Source organism: Apodemus sylvaticus, chromosome 5, assembly GCF_947179515.1.
Source record: "Apodemus sylvaticus chromosome 5, mApoSyl1.1, whole genome shotgun sequence".
NCBI lineage: Eukaryota > Metazoa > Chordata > Mammalia > Rodentia > Muridae > Apodemus > Apodemus sylvaticus.
In genome coordinates, this window is record NC_067476.1 from 69,136,386 (window position 1) to 69,142,385 (window position 6,000).

The window sequence follows — 6,000 nt, forward strand, 5'->3', positions numbered from 1 at the left end:
TAGGCAAATATCCAATAAAAAGAGAAAAAAGAAAAAGAAAACAAAATGAAGCAAAAAAAAAAAAAAAAAACTAACAGGAAATTGGAGTATGCGTTTAGAATGAATCCAGTTAATGTGATTCTGAATCTAACAAAAACTAGTAGTCAAATGGCTCAAAAAAGACAGAAAAAAAGAGAATATTTGATCCAAAAGTCCCCAACATAAAGCACAAGCAGTTCCAAGGACAACACCAGAGATACCTCAGCCTTCTTACTGCTTTTTTTCTTTCTTTTTTATTCAATATATTCTTCATTTACATTTCAAATGATTTCCCCTTTCCTGGATCACCCTTTCCAAAACTCCCATTAGCCCTCTTCCCTCCCCCTGTTCCTCAATCTACCCCTTCCTGCTTCCGGTTCTGGTATTCCCCTATACTTCTGCACTGAGCCTTTCCAGAACCAGGGGCATCTCCTTCCTTCTTTTTGGGTATCACTTGATATTGATATGTGAATTGTGTCTTGGGTATTTCAAGCTTCTGGGTTAATATTCTCTTATCAGGGGGTGCATACCATGTGGGTTCTTTTGTGATTGGGTCACCTTACTCAGTATGACATTCTCCAGTTCCACCCACTTGCCTAAGAATTTCATGAATTCATTGTTTTTAAAAGCTGAGTAGTATTCCATAGTGTAAATATACCACATTTCTGTATCCATTCCTCTGTTGAGGGACATATGGGTTCTTTCCAGCTTCTGGATATTATAAATAGGGCTGCTATGAACATATTGCAGCATGTATTTTTATTACATGCTGGGGAATCCTTTGGGTGTATGCCCAGGAGCGGTATAGTGGGGTCCTCCTGTAGTATCATGCCCAGTTTTTTAAGAAACTGCCAGACTGATTTCCAGAGTGGTTGCACCAGCTTGCAACCCCACCAGCAGTGGAGGAGTGATCCTCTTTCTCCACATCATTACCAGAACCTGTTTTCTCCTGAGTTTTTGATCTTAGCCATTGTTACTGGTATGAGGTAGAATCTCAGGGTTGTTTTGATTTGCATTTACCTGATGGCTGAGGATGTTGAACATTTTTTAAGGTGCTTCTCCACCATTCGATATTCCTCAGATGAAAATTCTTTATACTGCTCTGTTAGTATTCTATATGGTTAATGATTATTCTTCTTCATAAGTGACTAAGAGGTGCATGTGTGTATTATACCAGCATGCTGATTATTATAGTGGGGTAGAAATGATCTATAATTTTCTATATTACTATGAACTCCCCAGTAAAATTTTATATAAGCAAATACATTGGAAAAGCTACATTGAAATATTGACAAATATTTTTATGAATATCTATAAAAATGCCAGACTTTTAGTACAGATCAGACAAACATAAGCTATACTGTGAAACCTAATTTACAAGGCTTTTGACCTATATAAGAGGGAAAGAAACTTGGCATAGTTGTGGAGGTTTTTAACCCCATTAACATCAATGTAAAGATAAAGTACAACCTGATCTACAAAATAGCTTGGTATGATGAGATTGTATCCCAACCAGGAAAAACAGAAAGAATGATGAGGATTATATTTTATTTATGTTCAAATGAAAAATTTCCAGTGCCCTTTAGGGAATAGTTGAAGGTCAACCCTGATGCACCAAAAATAAACAAAACGAAACAAAAGCTTTTGCTTTTGAAAAAAAAAATTCTGGTGCAAAAATCGTGCTTATAAAGATGAATACAAAAATTTTCTGCATTGTCAGCATTCCTTTTTAGTAGGTCTCAAGATAGAACTTCAAATGAATTTACTTATACAAATCAACTAAAAAAAATCCACAGAAATTTTCAAATGTAAATTATACTAAAATATTCCTCAGCATTATACTTAACGATTTTAATGAAGATTACTACTAAAATATTCAATACAATTGGTAATCAAAGCAGTCTATAATATTTTATGCATAATATTTGCATGATAATAAATATTGAAATAAACTGTTGCTGGAATGCTTCTTTAAAAGAAAATAAGAAATGTGTCTGTTTGCCTTTCTGAGAGAATAAAATTACTCCAAAATAAATGCCTAACTGCTCAAGAAACACATTATTTTGACAAATGAGAGCTCAAAGCTTTATAATTACATTCCTCATGTTACTGTTCCTCAGGCTTAAAGTAAGAACATGAAAGTATTTGCCTTGCAATTGGAGTCACAAGTTTTTAGACTACATTATAGGATAAGGTGTACTCAAGGAGAAGAAGGAGGAGAAGGTAGAAAAATGAATGTTAGCCTTACACAATATGCTAAATTTAATATTTGACTTATTTTTCCTATTTATACACCCTATAAATGTTCCTTTGCTCTTGAATGACATAAGTTCAAATCATATTATGCATGTTTTGTAGGAATGTATGAAATATTTTTTGCTTTGAACTGATTTGTATTTAATTTTTTACTGTAATTTTTCTTTATTCATTTTTATTGGTTATTTTATTTATTTACATTTCAAATGTATCCCTCTTCCCAGTTTCCCCTCCACAAGCTCCCTATCCCCTTCCCCTCCCTTGCCTCTATGATGGTGCTTTCCCACCCACGCACTTCCACCTCAGTGCCCTATCATTCCCCTATGCTGGGTCATCAAACCTCCACAGAACCAAGGCCCTCCCATCCCACTGATGTCAGAGAAGGCAATTCTATGCTACATATACAGCTGCAGTCATGGGTCTCTCCATGTATACTCTTTCTTCAATTATAATTATGTTTTCCATGATAACGTGATCAGAGAAAAATGAATGCTCTTACAGTACAGAAATAGTTTAAGAGTAATAATAAATGTGTGTTTAGGATATGATTAATAGACAAAAATAAAATAAGACACCAAAAAGAATTTTTCTCAGTCTAACGAATAGGAAAAGACAATTGTCAAATTATTGAGTTCCTAAAAATGATGCTTAGTTCCTGGGAAAAAGATACTATTGCCTGTTATCAATAATTACCCTCAAAGATGTGATATACATTCCTGAAGACACAAATATACATATATAGGAAATAAAATAAGTCTTAAATATAAAATTAGTCATAAAGTTAATTTCTTATAAACAATTTGCTTAAAATGTATCATGATATATAGCAGAAACAGTTTAAGTAATAAACATCTCTGATAATCAAGTCCACAGACACTTACATGTAAGTGTATATATATATTTAGGAATAAAATAGAAGTGTTTCCTTGTAAACTAGTATAGCTGTCACAGGATATTATGTAGATACTCAATCAATGAGCATAACATCTTTTATTAGATTCTCCCACACATTTGCATTGTCCTGTCACATGATTGCAACAGCCTCCAACCCAGAGAAACAAGATATGACAAAACACAGCAATTCTTGAACAAGCCACTGCAGCAGACTACAGGTCTCCATGCCAGCCCTATACGTGTTTCATTGCACAGGCACATTCATACCTCTTAAAATATTCTAAAAAATGGTACATTCATCCTTAAGCATATAAGTCACTGAAGTGAGCTATAAATAGTGAACTAAGAGTCTCATGTCTTCTCGAGATGCTGAGAATAATGGACTGATGGCTGCTGATTCCTGAGCATGTTCTTGATAGCATATCCTGGAAGGACCTGGAAACACTGTGAAAGAAAGAACAAAAAGACTGTAAGAAACACTGTAAAAGGGATAAAAATCATATTTCCCAGGCATGGCACAGCTTGGCAAGCATACCTATGGTTGTTTGTGCAGGTTCTGGACAAATGGAAGCTGTTGATACTCATGGATCAGATAAGGGCTCCTGTAGTTCAACTTTCAGATTTATTAACAAATGTTGGAATCCGGATTAAAGGTAATCATTTGTTTCAGTTGGGTACCAAATGAGTAGCTTATCAGGATTTATTGGATAGTTCCAGACTCTGTATATTTATGAATATGCAGAATATCATAAAATTATAAAAAAATTCTAGAGAGGGGGGCAGGCAGAAACTTGTGAAATGGGATTTATAAAAGGGATGAGATTGAGGCAAGAAAGGATGGATCATAAGGGTAAAGAGACACTTTACATGTATGATGTTGTCAAGAACAACCTTAACCAAGAAAAATGTTCATGTTACAGTTTTGGGGATAATGTCCTCATTCGTGCCTATCTGTCAGCCATGACAAAATTCCAAATGTTATAAGGATGAAACATTAAATCTACAGTTTTCTTACTTTTTGAAATCACCAAACACTACACATTCATTCTCATAACTGGCATATTCTTTTCATACCCTGGAATATTTGATAACTTGTTTTAATGAGGACATTTAACTTAAGGCTTTTCTCATGTTTCTCACCTCCTCATGCATTATTTAATCATTCTCTGTGATATGTATTACCTACTATATTTGTCTCTTCCATATATGACCAACAAAATGGTTGTTATTTCTCTATTAGCACAAATTACTTTTTCGGGTTTTTTTTTCATCTTTATTTTTTATGACACCAGATTATATACAACAAAACCTGGCCATCAAATAACCATGTAGCCACTCATTACAGGAAGCATGAGTCTCAATTAAGAATGGTTTTGTAACATGATACTATCAACACTTGGAAGGTAGATTTTGGAAGTTCAGAACTGAAGCTCTAATTGTCAGCAGAAAAATGAAAACGTGCAAACACTACAGATAGAAGGTTGTATGGACCTTCCAGAATATATCAGAGACCTGGGAGATAAGAGACTCCCAGGACTCAAAAGTTGGGACCTTAGATTAAATGCCTGTCAGTAGGGTATGGGAACTAATAGAGCCAGCCCATCTCCAGCAGGAAGACAGGGCATCAAATAAAGGATGGGGTTGCCATCCCATAGTCAGAACTCTGACCAATAAGTGTTCCTGTCTGAAAAAATTATAGGAATGGAAATGGAGAAGAGCCTGAGGAAAAGAAGGTCCAGCCACAGGCCCAAAGTGAGATCCAGCTCAAGGGATGATCCCAAAGCCTCACATTATGTCTAAGGCTATGGAATGCTCTCAAAAAGGGATTTAGCACTACAACACTCAGGAAGACCCATTAAGCATCAGATGATATGAAAGGATCAGATACAGATAGTTGCACCAAACCAATGGACAGAAGGGGCTGACCCCTATTGTCAAATTAGAGAAAGCTGAAACAAGTTGAGGAGAAGAGTAATTCTGTAAAAGGACTAACATACTCAATTAAACTGGAACCCTAAGATTTCTGACACTGGATCACTAAACAGACAGCATACACCAGCTGATATGAGGATCCCAACACACATATAATAGAGGACTGTCAGGTCTGTGTTCATTCAGAGATGATGCAACTAACCTTCAAGAGTCTGGAGGCCCTAGGGTATTTATATGTCAGGTGGGGACATTCACATAGAAACTGGGGGTGAGAAGGAAGTATGGAATGAGGAACAGTCAGAGGGTGGACAGTGTGGGGGGAATAAAATATGGAGTGTAAAATATAAATTATTTAATTTATTGAAAAAGCATAAAACAAAAAAGTCAAGCAAACAAAATCCCACACTGTTGGTATTGCCTGCACAGAGTTATGATAACTTGGATTGTATTGTTATTGTTAAGATGTTCTTTGATTGACCCACAGAAAATACCCCTTAGGAAGTCATAAAGTAATCATGCTATGCAGGTAAGGATAATTTAAAGAAGAAAGATGGGTTTAAATTTGTTGCAACCCACAAATCTGTTTTTTACTTGTAAGGACTTCCAAGTTTCCCATTCCTTCATGCAAAAGAAATAACAGAACTGAATCAAGTAACCCAAATAAGGAGGACTCTGAGTCACAATTCACTTATATATTAATAGTTAATAGTTAACCTTGACTTGTTGCTTTCCAGTCTGTATACTCTTGGAGTTCTATTGTTGTTGCTCTAGGTAGAACGTCAAGTACTATAGTGAATATATAGGGAGAGAGTGGGCAGCCTTGTCTTGCCCCTGATTATTGTAGACCTGCTTAATTTGATGTTGGTTATTGGCTTACTGCACATTGCTTTTATTAGTTTT